The sequence below is a fragment of the Polyodon spathula genome, chromosome 7 (genome assembly GCF_017654505.1).
Source record: "Polyodon spathula isolate WHYD16114869_AA chromosome 7, ASM1765450v1, whole genome shotgun sequence".
NCBI lineage: Eukaryota > Metazoa > Chordata > Actinopteri > Acipenseriformes > Polyodontidae > Polyodon > Polyodon spathula.
Genome location: NC_054540.1, coordinates 1,273,116 through 1,286,449, shown reverse-complemented (window position 1 = coordinate 1,286,449; position 13,334 = coordinate 1,273,116). Strand labels below are relative to the sequence as shown.

Below are 13,334 nucleotides of genomic sequence, written 5' to 3'. Positions count from 1 at the left end.
GACACAAAAGTAGGAGGAGTGGCAAACACTGTTGCAGCAGCAAAGGTCATTCAAAATGATCTAGACAAGATTCAGAACTGGGCAGACACATGGCAAATGACATTTAATAGAGAAAAGTGTAAGGTACTGCACGCAGGAAATAAAAATGTACATTATAAATATCATATGGGAGATACTGAAATTGGAGAAGGAATCTATGAAAAAGACCTAGGAGTTTTTGTTGACTCAGAAATGTCTTCATCTAGACAATGTGGGGAAGCTATAAAAAAGGCTAACAAGATGCTCGGATACATTGTGAAAAGTGTTGAATTTAAATCAAGGGAAGTAATGTTAAAACTGTACAATGCACTAGTAAGACCTCATCTTGAATATTGTGTTCAGTTCTGGTCACCTCGCTGTAAAAAAGATATTGCTGCTCTAGAAAGAGTGCAAAGAAGAGCGACCAGAATTATTCCGGGCTTAAAAGGCATGTCATATGCAGACAGGCTAAAAGAATTGAATCTGTTCAGTCTTGAACAAAGAAGACTACGTGGCGACCTAATTCAAGCATTCAAAATTCTAAAAGGTATTGACAGTGTCGACCCAAGGGACTTTTTCAGCCTGAAAAAAGAAACAAGGACCAGGGGTCACAAATGGAGTTTAGAAAAAGGGGCATTCAGAACAGAAAATAGGAGACACTTTTTTACACAGAGAATTGTGAGGGTCTGGAATCAACTCCCCAGTAATGTTGTTGAAGCTGACACCCTGGGATCCTTCAAGAAGCTGCCTGATGAGATTTTGGGATCAATAAGCTACTAACAACCAAACGAGCAAGATGGGCCGAATGGCCTCCTCTCGTTTGTAAACTTTCTTATGTTCTTATGTTCTTATAAGTAAATAGTCTTTGTGAAAGTTGGAGAACCATGAAACATATTCAGCAGTTCTATGCTGAATGCTCCCCTCAGGAGCCCTGGTAGTAGCTGTTGAAGTTGATCTGCCCCTCCCCTCCCCTCAGGAGTCCTGGTAGTAGCTGTTGAAGTTGATTTGCCCCTCCCCTCCCCTCAGGAGTCCTGGTAGTAGCTGTTGAAGTTGATTCGCCCCCCCCCTCCCCTCAGGAGTCCTGGTAGTAGCTGTTGAAGTTGATTCGCCCCTCCCCTCCCCTTAGGAGTCCTGGTAGTAGCTGTTGAAGTTGATTCACCCCTCCCCTCCCCTTAGGAGTCCTGGTAGTAGCTGTTGAAGTTGATTTGCCCCTCCCCTCCCCTCAGGAGTCCTGGTAGTAGCTGTTGAAGTTGATTCGCCCCTCCCCTCCCCTCAGGAGTCCTGGTAGTAGCTGTTGAAGTTGATTCGCCCCTCCCCTCCCCTCAGGAGTCCTGGTAGTAGCTGTTGAAGTTGATTCGCCCCTCCCCTCCCCTCAGGAGTCCTGGTAGTAGCTGTTGAAGTTGATTTGCCCCTCCCCTCCCCTCAGGAGTCCTGGTAGTAGCTGTTGAAGTTGATTTGCCCCTCCCCTCCCCTCAGGAGTCCTAATGAATCTGATTGCATTACTGAGGAGTTTGGTGATAAAACGAGTGATCAGGAGAGGATTTATCAGTATGCACATCTATAAAGAGGTATGTGAACAATACAGCAAACTCGGGATGGGGCTTGGCTGGAGATGCAGTACTGACGTCGCTTAGCATTGCAATGCCCTTTAAACCGGTTTTACTTGGGGGGGGGGGGGGGGGGAATATTTTAAACAGTGTGTAAAATAAACAGCGCATGTGAAAATAAAGTTGGACCTGATGTGCCTGACAGGCGCTGAATAACTGGACCACAAAGGGTTCAGGTGGAGTTCCTTTTTTTAAATTTAATTTCATCTGATGAAAATTACTTATTAATTTGTCACTCACCTAAAAACACAGAGCTTGGATGCTAATCCTTAAGTGTGCTAGTGGCTTATTAACCAAACTTCAGATAACACTACTGCAGTGTCTGGATGAGTCCTGTTAAATAAACATCTAATGCTCTGCAAACAGGAACCCATTTAGTTTACTCCCAGCAATCTATATTCATGATTTGAATACGAGAGAGAGAGAGAGAGAGAGAAGAGAGAGAGAGAGAGAGGAGAGAGAGGGGGGGGGGGGGGGGGGGGGGGGGGGGGCAGGGTACTTTTGAAGAGGAAGTGTTAGTAGTATTTGAAGGTGCGGTAGGACTGCTGCATAACTCCGAAGCTGGGGTGCTCCACTGCCCCCTGCTGGCTGTTCCAGGGCTGGGAGATGAGCTGAGCACGGAACTTGAGGATCAGACTGAAAATGCTGTGGATGATGTTCATCACCGGGGCTGCCTTCTCCGTCAGGAGACCTCTGAGAGACGAGGGAGAGAGGAGAGTGAGTGAGGGGGAAAGTGCTGTTTGTGAAATCTCATGCAAAACTGTTTGAAACAAAATAACATAACAATAACAAATGGCAAAATGCTTTAGAACTACCGTACTAACTACTATTTGAGACCACACTGCCTCCTTCAGCCCCTCGGCTCTAACCCCTAGACCACAGTAGCTGTGTGGGAGTCGATTCTCCTCCTACCTGAAGATGGCCCTGTTGAGGTAGTCTGCATGAGTGTGGTGGATGTCGTCCAGGTTGGCTGCGCTACCCAGCCTTGTTCTGAACTCTCTCCAGGTGACATGCAGGATCTGGTTGGCGATGTAGCCCTGGATCATCTTCACAAAGTGCTGCATCTCATGACGATAGAGCTGCAGCTGTCTGAACTGCACAGAGCTGCCCGCTCCCTTCACCAGAGCTGGGGGAGAGGGGGGAGGGGAGGGGGAGCAGGTGGTAACACAGAGAGAGGAAGGGGAGCAATACACAAGATTACCGAGAGAAGGAAGGCGAGTGAAATAAAAAATAAAAGTATTCCAACAAAGTAACTAGAAGGCAGAGGGGAGGGGAGGATGTATTAGTCATACCTCCTGTCTTGTCAACTGAACACAAAGGAGGCTAGACACATATTGTTAGTGCTACAAGAGGTACAGTGAAGAAGAAAATAAAAAATAATTTAAAACCTTGGTTAGCTCTGCTTGGGTGGTACATAGACAGGTAGCCCCCTACCTACCCTCTTGAGGTGGAACCAGACGTCGCGGAGGGTCCAGACCATGTGTTTGAGCTGCAGCAGGAAGGAGAAGATGTGGTAGTACTTGTTCATGCAGCTGTCAGTGATCACGATGTTCAGGGGCCAGTCCACCTGCAGGGGAGGAGCAGGTTCAAGAACTACAGATACTCTCCTAGCAGTGATGGGAATAACACTCCCATCCATTCCTGCTTTACTACAAGACTCACCTGAGCTTGTTACCTACACACTGGGGTTAATAAAGCTCCTAGTAAAAACTGGAATGGGTGAATCTGCTATGCAATACGAGTCTTATTTCCTTTCCTGCTCCCAGGAAACATTGCTACAGACAGGCACACTTATCTATCGTAGTGCTAGAAAAAACAACTTGACCATAAAACACACCTGATAGAGTTCTCTATCTAAGAAACAATTTCTACCTAGAAAAGCCAGCACTCTACCCATGTAAGAAAGTAGGCTAGCAAAGTGAAGACCTGAACCTCATGTACACTAATTGAGACTTTCTTGTTTTTCACCATGCCAGTGGAAGGTGTGTGTGCGTGTCTAATCAATGCATGTGTATGCGTAATTGTTGTGTATATAATCACTGTGTGATTATATACAGGCGAGTGCGTCGGGGGTGTGTTGGTGGAAGGGGTGTGTGTGTGTGTGTATATAATCACTGTCTAATCCTGCACCTTGTATCTCAGCTCCAGGCAGGCGAGTGCGTCGGGGGCGTGTGGGTGGAAGGGGTGTGTGTGTGTGTGTGTAATCACTGTGTACTCCTGCACCTTGTATCTCAGCTCCAGGCAGGCGAGTGTGTTGGGGGTGTGTGGGTGTATATATCACTGTGTACTCCTGCACCTTGTATCTCAGCTCCAGGCAGGCGAGTGTGTTGGGGGTGTGTGGGTGGAAGGGCTGTGTGTATGGAAGGGGAGTGTGTGTATGTATATAATCACTGTGTACTCCTGCACCTTGTATCTCAGCTCCAGGCAGGCGAGTGCGTCGGGGGCGTGTGGGTGTAATCACTGTGTACTGCTGCACCTTGTATCTCAGCTCCAGGCAGGCGAGTGCGTCAGGGGCGTGTGGGTGGAAGGGGTGTGTGTGTGTATAATCACTGTGTACTCCTGCACCTTGTATCTCAGCTCCAGGCAGGCGAGTACATCGGGGGCGTGTGGGTGGAAGGGGTGTGTGTGTGTGTGTAATCACTGTGTACTCCTGCACCTTGTATCTCAGCTCCAGGCAGGCGAGTGTGTTGGGGGTGTGTGGGTGTATATATTCACTGTGTACTCCTGCACCTTGTATCTCAGCTCCAGGCAGGCGAGTGTGTTGGGGGTGTGTGGGTGGAAGGGGTGTGTGTGAGGAAGGGGAGTGTGTGTATGTATATAATCACTGTGTACTCCTGCACCTTGTATCTCAGCTCCAGGCAGGCGAGTGCAGCTCCAGGGGGGTGTGGGTGGAAGGGGTGGGTGGAAGTGTGTGTGTGTGTGTATAATCACTGTGTACTCCTGCACCTTGTATCTCAGCTCCAGGCAGGCGAGTGTGTTGGGGGTGTGTGGGTGGAAGGGGTGTGTGTGTGGAAGGGGAGTGTGTGTATGTATATAATCACTGTGTACTCCTGCACCTTGTATCTCAGCTCCAGGCAGGCGAGTGTGTTGGGGGTGTGTGGGTGGAAGGGGTGTGTGTGTGGAAGGGGAGTGTGTGTATGTATATAATCACTGTGTACTCCTGCACCTTGTATCTCAGCTCCAGGCAGGCGAGTGCGTCGGGGGCGTGTGGGTGGAAGGGGTGTGTGTGTGTGTATAATCACTGTGTACTCCTGCACCTTGTATCTCAGCTCCAGGCAGGCGAGTGCGTCGGGGGCGTGTGGGTGGAAGGGGTGTGTGTGTGTATATAATCACTGTGTACTCCTGCACCTTGTATCTCAGCTCCAGGCAGGCGAGTGCGTCGGGGGTGTGTGGGTGGAAGGGGTGTGTGTGTGTGTATATAATCACTGTGTACTCCTGCACCTTGTATCTCAGCTCCAGGCAGGCGAGTGCGTCGGGGGTGTGTGGGTGGAAGGGGTGTGTGTGTGTATAATCACTGTGTACTCCTGCACCTTTTATCTCAGCTCCAGGCAGGCGAGTGCGTCGGGGGTGTGTGGGTGGAAGGGGTGTGTGTGTAATCACTGTGTACTCCTGCACCTTGTATCTCAGCTCCAGGCAGGCGAGTGCGTCGGGGCCGTGTGGGTGGAAGGGGTGTGTGTGTGTATAATCACTGTGTACTCCTGCACCTTGTATCTCAGCTCCAGGCAGGCGAGTGCGTCAGGGGCATGTGGGTGAAAGCGCTCTGGCAGGAAGCGCAGCGCGAAGGTCAGGTTGGCTGCGAGCTGCGAGTCCCCGTGCAGGCTGTACTGCAGGGACTTGTTCAGGATGGAGTTCAGCACTAGCGGGTTCAGCAGCTCTCCCGGGGTCTGTCCCGAGCCCAGCTGAGGACGTGAGAAACACACACACTGAGTGGGATGTGGGGTTCACATGAAAAGTTCCCTCATTTTGAAGAAACATGAGCCTGGATTCCCAACTCTGGTTCAAAGGGATCACAGTCCAGGTCTCTCTTGTTTCAACCAGTGGCCATATATTTATTTTCAATCTGCACTACTTATCATACACACTTCACCTGACTGCAAATGCAGTTTGTGACAAACATGAATCTGGCCTATCCTGGGCTCAGCAGGCCTGTGCTCACGCTGGTACCTTCTCAAAGAGCAGGTCGCTGAGAGACTGGGCGAACTCTCCATCCTCCATCAGCAGGAAGTGGCGCAGTGCCTCATAGTGCCTCTCCATGTTGAGCTCCATGAAGTAATAATCCACGATGGCCTTGTTCACCAGGGACACGCTGCGGGACAGAGAGGCAGAGGCACGGTCACAGACTCACCCGATACCGCAGGGGAAAATGCACCTAGAGAGGTGATGCTAAATGAAACAATATATCCATTTATATCCAGTGTTTAGGCAAAATGCAATTACTTTGTTATCTAAAAAAAAGAAAAAAATAAGTAAATAACCACAAGATCACAAGGGGTTAGCGTGTGGAAGGAAGCAGAGCGCAGAGCACGCACGCACACACACACACACACACACACACACACACACACACACAGTGCACAGTGCAGAGAAGGGTTAGTGTGTGGAAGAGAGCAGAGCGCAGAGCACACACACACACACACACACACACACACACACACACACACACACAGTGCAGAGAAGGGTTAGCGTGTGGAAAGGAGCAGAGCGCAGAGCACGCACACACATACACACACATGCGCACACAGTGCAGAGAAGGGTTAGTGTGTGGAAAGAAGCAGAGCGCAGAGCACGCACACACACACACACACACGCGCACACAGTGCAGAAAAGGGTTAGTGTGTGGAAAGGGAGCAGAGCGCAGAGCACGCACACACATACACACACACACACACACACACACAGTGCAGAGAAGGGTTAGTGTGTGGAAAGGGAGCAGAGCGCAGAGCACGCACACACATACACACACACACACACACACAGTGCAGAGAAGGGTTAGTGTGTGGAAGGGAGCAGAGCACGCAAACACACACACACACACACACACACACACACACACACAGTGCAGAGAAGGGTTAGTGTGTGGAAGGGAGCAGAGCATGAACAAGCCTAGAGCAGAGCGTTGGGACTCACCGTGGGGAAGGAGGCTGCAGTCCCTCTGTTCAGGCTCTGGGCTCCAGTTCCACCCCCACACCAGCACAGCTCTGAGAGGTACCTGCGGAGACACAAACAGGCTCGCTTAGCAGCGTACAGCACCCCGTTCACTTCATTCCCAAACCTGCCTTTCTGAAGACATCCTGCTTAATTAGGCCTATGCGTCATTGCTTGCTTTAAATTGAAGCAGCAGGGTGTACAACAATACATTGTAAAATGATGTCAGTAATTAACAGATCTTTTAAAAAAAATAATAAATTATATATATTTATTAAGACCGCTTCATTTCAGCGGGACATTAAACCATGCTTTCACCTGTATCGTGATCTGCTTTAAAATCCCTTACAAAAGTTTCTCATAGTAAAAGCACAGCAAAATGTAATAAAGCACAGTGAAAGAATGGTAAAGCACAGGTATGCATTGTAAAGAATAGCGAGGTATGGTAAAGCATATTAAAAACCATGGCAAACCAGGGTAAACTATGCTAAATGCATAGCATAACCATGGGAAAAGCACAGAAATACTGTGGTAAATGCTTCCAAGGGATGTGCTCCTGAGCAGCACTGCAGATCTCTGATGATCTCTGCTACAAGCCTGGGAGGAGACCTGTGCTGGGAGACTTACCAGAGGTGGCGTCCCAGCTTCCTGAAGAGAAACACGATGGTCAGGAGGCTGAGCGTGGGGGGCGTGGAGAGGACACAGGCACCGTAGTAATGCAGGTATCGCCGCACTCCACCGGTAAACGCCTGCAACACAGACACAGCCCCCTAATCAGCAGAGTCACAGTCAAGGGGCTTCAATCCCAGGACATCTATATTATTAATTATCTTTATGATGTTATCTTTATTATCATTACTGTTATCTTTATTATTGTGGGTGTTGTGGACAGGTGCTTGAGTGCAGGATCACACAGCCACAGAGACAGGCACATTCCAGGCAAAACCAATTCAAAGTAAAATAACTTGAAGGGGAGGGAAAATAATAATAACTAGTAAAAGCATTCATTTTTGTACATCAGCTCTTGAAATTAGAAATGGGTGCTGTAAGAGTGTGAGAGAGGTATGAGTGGACCAGGAGGAGGAGTCCCTTCATTACAGTAGGAGTCTTATTTCGATCCCTGGTGTAGTCCTGTTAGTGAATACTGTATTCAGAGTGCAGTACCCGGAAGACAAATTCATTGTGATGCGTTTGGATAAACTGGCTGCAGGGAGAAGGAGGAAGGAGTGTTTGCACGCTACCTGGAAGACCAGTCCTTTTTTGTAGCTGGAGTCCCGGACAGGCTGCAGGGAGAAGCGGCTCAGTCTCCAGTAGTGGGTCCCGTACTCTGCCAGCTCCTCCAGGAGGCTGGCAACACTATCTGGGGAGGTACCGGACACATACACCCCTGGCATCACATGGAACCCCAATGCAGACTGCAATGCAGGAGACACAGAGATACAGTGTTACTCATCACAGAGACACACACCGGGCAAGGCAGCACAGTTAATTAGATTTAATACACTCCATGTACATTGTAAGGGAGAGCCTTCAGTTCACCAAAGAAAATATCCGCCATGTGCCACCTGGTTCCACAGGGAGCACAGTGTGACGCACTTGGAAACCACACTCATACGCTCACTCAGAGCTGTAAGGTCACAGTCACACACCCCAAGGTCATCATTGACACTCACACTTCCAGATCTGTCAGTTACAGGCAGAGTGTGAATGCTGGGAGGCCATCTCTGAGCACATGCACACACAGGCACATGGACAAGCGAGGTAACAGTCATCATGAACACTCACAAAGGTTTAAAAGGCATACAATCTCCCTCTCAATGAACACTCGCACACAGATCCTCACAGCCTCCCTCCCTGGTACCTGGTCCAGTGAGAACGTGTCAGTCTCAATGAACACTCACACACAGATCCTCACAGCCTCCCTCCCTGGTACCTGGTCCAGTGAGAACGTGTCAGTCTCAGTGAACACTCACACACAGATCCTCACAGCCTCCCTCCCTGGTACCTGGTCCAGTGAGAACGTGTCAGTCTCAGTGAACACTCGCACACAGATCCTCACAGCCTCCCTCCCTGGTACCTGGTCCAGTGAGAACGTGTCAGTCTCAGTGAACACTCGCACACAGATCCTCACAGCCTCCCTCCCTGGTACCTGGTCCAGTGAGAACGTGTCAGTCTCAGTGAACACTCGCACACAGATCCTCACAGCCTCCCTCCCTGGTACCTGGTCCAGTGAGAACGTGTCAGTCTCAATGAACACTCGCACACAGATCCTCACAGCCTCCCTCCCTGGTACCTGGTCCAGTGAGAACGTGTCAGTCTCAATGAACACTCACACACAGATCCTCACAGCCTCCCTCCCTGGTACCTGGTCCAGTGAGAACGTGTCAGTCTCAGTGAACACTCACACACAGATCCTCACAGCCTCCCTCCCTGGTACCTGGTCCAGTGAGAACGTGTCAGTCTCAGTGAACACTCGCACACAGATCCTCACAGCCTCCCTCCCTGGTACCTGGTCCAGTGAGAACGTGTCAGTCTCAATGAACACTCACACACAGATCCTCACAGCCTCCCTCCCTGGTACCTGGTCCAGTGAGAACGTGTCAGTCTCAGTGAACACTCGCACACAGATCCTCACAGCCTCCCTCCCTGGTACCTGGTCCAGTGAGAACGTGTCAGTCTCAGTGAACACTCACACACAGATCCTCACAGCCTCCCTCCCTGGTACCTGGTCCAGTGAGAACGTGTCAGTCTCAGTGAACACTCACACACAGATCCTCACAGCCTCCCTCCCTGGTACCTGGTCCAGTGAGAACGTGTCAGTCTCAATGAACACTCACACACAGATCCTCACAGCCTCCCTCCCTGGTACCTGGTCCAGTGAGAACGTGTCAGTCTCAATGAACACTCACACACAGATCCTCACAGCCTCCCTCCCTGGTACCTGGTCCAGTGAGAACGTGTCAGTCTCAATGAACACTCACACACAGATCCTCACAGCCTCCCTCCCTGGTACCTGGTCCAGTGAGAACGTGTCAGTCTCAGTGAACACTCACACACAGATCCTCACAGCCTCCCTCCCTGGTACCTGGTCCAGTGAGAACGTGTCAGTCTCAATGAACACTCACACACAGATCCTCACAGCCTCCCTCCCTGGTACCTGGTCCAGTGAGAACGTGTCAGTCTCAATGAACACTCACACACAGATCCTCACAGCCTCCCTCCCTGGTACCTGGTCCAGTGAGAACGTGTCAGTCTCAATGAACACTCACACACAGATCCTCACAGCCTCCCTCCCTGGTACCTGGTCCAGTGAGAACGTGTCAGTCTCAGTGAACACTCGCACACAGATCCTCACAGCCTCCCTCCCTGGTACCTGGTCCAGTGAGAACGTGTCAGTCTCAATGAACACTCACACACAGATCCTCACAGCCTCCCTCCCTGGTACCTGGTCCAGTGAGAACGTGTCAGTCTCAGTGAACACTCGCACACAGATCCTCACAGCCTCCCTCCCTGGTACCTGGTCCAGTGAGAACGTGTCAGTCTCAGTGAACACTCACACACAGATCCTCACAGCCTCCCTCCCTGGTACCTGGTCCAGTGAGAACGTGTCAGTCTCAGTGAACACTCGCACACAGATCCTCACAGCCTCCCTCCCTGGTACCTGGTCCAGTGAGAACGTGTCAGTCTCAATGAACACTCACACACAGATCCTCACAGCCTCCCTCCCTGGTACCTGGTCCAGTGAGAACGTGTCAGTCTCAGTGAACACTCACACACAGATCCTCACAGCCTCCCTCCCTGGTACCTGGTCCAGTGAGAATGTGTCAGTCTCAGTGAACACTCACACACAGATCCTCACAGCCTCCCTCCCTGGTACCTGGTCCAGTGAGAACGTGTCAGTCTCAATGAACACTCGCACACAGATCCTCACAGCCTCCCTCCCTGGTACCTGGTCCAGTGAGAACGTGGCTGAGGCCACTCCGACAAGCACATGCAGGGTTTTCTTGACAAGCTCAGCCTCGCTGTGAGGCCCATGCAGGGGGGGTGTCTAGGGGAGGATGGTGCTCAGGAGCCGAATATCTCCCTCTCGAACATGGTACAGGCGGTCGAAAGCCTCCCGCCCCACCTCTGTCAGGTAGGGCTCCTCCTTCTTCCCAGGGGGGCTGTGGGGGGACAGGGGTGAAATGTAACAAATCGCACAGCAACAAACACAGCAAAGCTTGCCTCAATCAATCTGTATTACAACTGAAAAAAATATTGTAATTGTTTAATGAGGCAAAACCTACTGGGATTCCAATTAAATACTACCTTATGTCCCAAGTCTGTCTCCACTTAATTTCCAACTGTGTCCTCTGGTCCTGGTTTCATGCTGCACTAGACTTGTGATCTGAATTGCTCTTCTACCAGTCTAGCTTCCCTGAGAGCCAACAGTGAACACCTGACACTGATCTCAGCATGCAACTCATCCCACCTCCCACGCCCCAGTGATCCCGTCCCTGCAGGGATGGAAATAAGACTCCTATTGCACAGCAGTTTCCATTCCATGATTAGATGCTTGATTAACACCAGTGTACAGGTAACACATTCTGGTGGGTCTTATGAAACACAGTAAAACCAGGAATGGATCAAACTGCTATGTAATGGGAGTTTTATTTGCATCCTTGCCCTGTGATGACCTACCAGCCTACTCTCTCCCAGCACCGCCTCTGGCTGGGCTCGTAGCTGAGCACAGCATTCCACACGTCAACATCGGGGGTCAGACTGGGCTCTGACTGGGAGTCGGGGCTCAGGTTCAAGGCTGACTGGAACCCCTCGTCTTCAGACTGGTCGAGACTGGTAGGAACCTGTGTTAGGGTCAGACAGAGGCTTGGACTCATAGACAGACAGAAAAAAAAGTATTGCCAGCTAGCCATATAGACAAAAAGATTTTAAATCAGACATATGGGAAATAATTAGGGACTGGTTCATTCCTGAAGAGGTATCTGATAGATGTTAATTGCTCCTCTTATCACAAATAAAACCAAGTAAAAAGATCACTGTTGACTGTACTGTGGATTCCCACGTGTGTCTCAGTGCGTTTCTCTCACTCACCCGGATGGCCAGCCCGGTGAGCTCCGCGTTGCTGGGTACGGGGGGCAGGTCCAGCCGGATGTCCATGTCTGCAGTGCGGGTGTGCACCAGGGCCCCGAACAGCGAGAGGGGTGTCTGTCAGTCGTACCGCTCCTCGCCCTCACTCTCGCCCATGCCCAGTGGCCCCAGAGCGATCAGCCCAGTCCCTGGGGAGGCCTCCATGGCAACCAGGGTCCTGTGCAAGCTTTTGGCAGCCCTGCACTCCTCCCTGCACACCAAGGACCAGGCCTGGGACTCCAGCAGCCTCAGCTCAGGCCCCTCGTAGCTCCCCAGCTCCAGGCGCCGGCCCACCTTGCGGCTGCGGCAGAAGAAGTCTCTGCTGTGGCTGGGGGGCAGGGGGGGGCACGGAGCCGGCCAGGTGCACCAGCAGGTCGAGCACAGCTTCCGTCTCCGAGCCCCCCCGCAGCCTCCCCAGCAGCTCCTCCACGGCCCGACACGCCCAGGGATCAGGGGAGGAGCGCCCCTGCGGGAGGGGAGGGGGGCATTGGGTTTGGCCACCGGAGGGTCCTGGAAGAGCCGGAGCAGGAGGGCTTCATAGGCTCTCCGTTTCAGCTTTCTCCTGAGCGCCTCCCTGGAGACTCGGCCAGCACCTCCCTGCAACCCCTTCCAGGACAGGACAGCCAGATGAGACTCACACAGCTTGCTGACCAGCTGAGTGATGCTGCTGCTGCTAGTCATGGCTGTCTCTTCACATCAGAGCCACAGCACACAGCACTGGCATCCCTACAATCTCTCCCTTAGGGGCTGGTGGTGGGGGGGTCGATAAACACCTGGGATAACAACACGAGCAATGCAAACATGTTAACATACAATCATTCTCTGTACTTTCACTGCCAAGCTATTCATTTGGTTCCCTTCACTTAGAAAGTTTAAGCTCTACAGTTACCATTGACTTTAAGAATCTCAACTGTGAGTGTCATTCAGGGATGGAAATAAGACTCCTACTGCATAGCAGCTTTCCCCATGCCAGGTTCCATTAATCAGCCACAAATTATACAGCCAGGAGTGCACTGCAATTAGCCAGCTGCTTAAAAAAAGATACTGAGAGCATGGCTATTTAAATAACTATGAAATAGCCTAAACTGAAGGTTTAATTAGTCTTATTGATTATTTAACATTGTGTCTCGGTTTTAAGCTTTGAAAATCTGGTCACCCTATATGTGAACTAGTTACTACCAGTTCAATTATACAGAATAAAAGGGTTATATTATTAAAAACTGCACAAGCAGAAACCAAAATGAGATTTGAACACTATTGCTGAGCCCAAATTGACCAAGTCTGATGCTGAAACAATCAACAGTAAAAAAAATATAAAAAACATAACAAATAAAAACACTCGTTAATATTACCCTGGTCCTGGAGAGCCACAGGCCGTCGGGTTTCCTGGGTGACACGGACAGACGTGCAGTGCAGGGACAGACAGACACGGACAGA

At 50.7% G+C, this 13,334-nt stretch overlaps 1 pseudogene; it reads right to left on the bottom strand.

The window, feature by feature from the left end:
* Window positions 1-1,440: 1,440 nt before the first annotated feature.
* On the bottom strand, window positions 1,441-13,334 carry LOC121318982 (annotated as a pseudogene).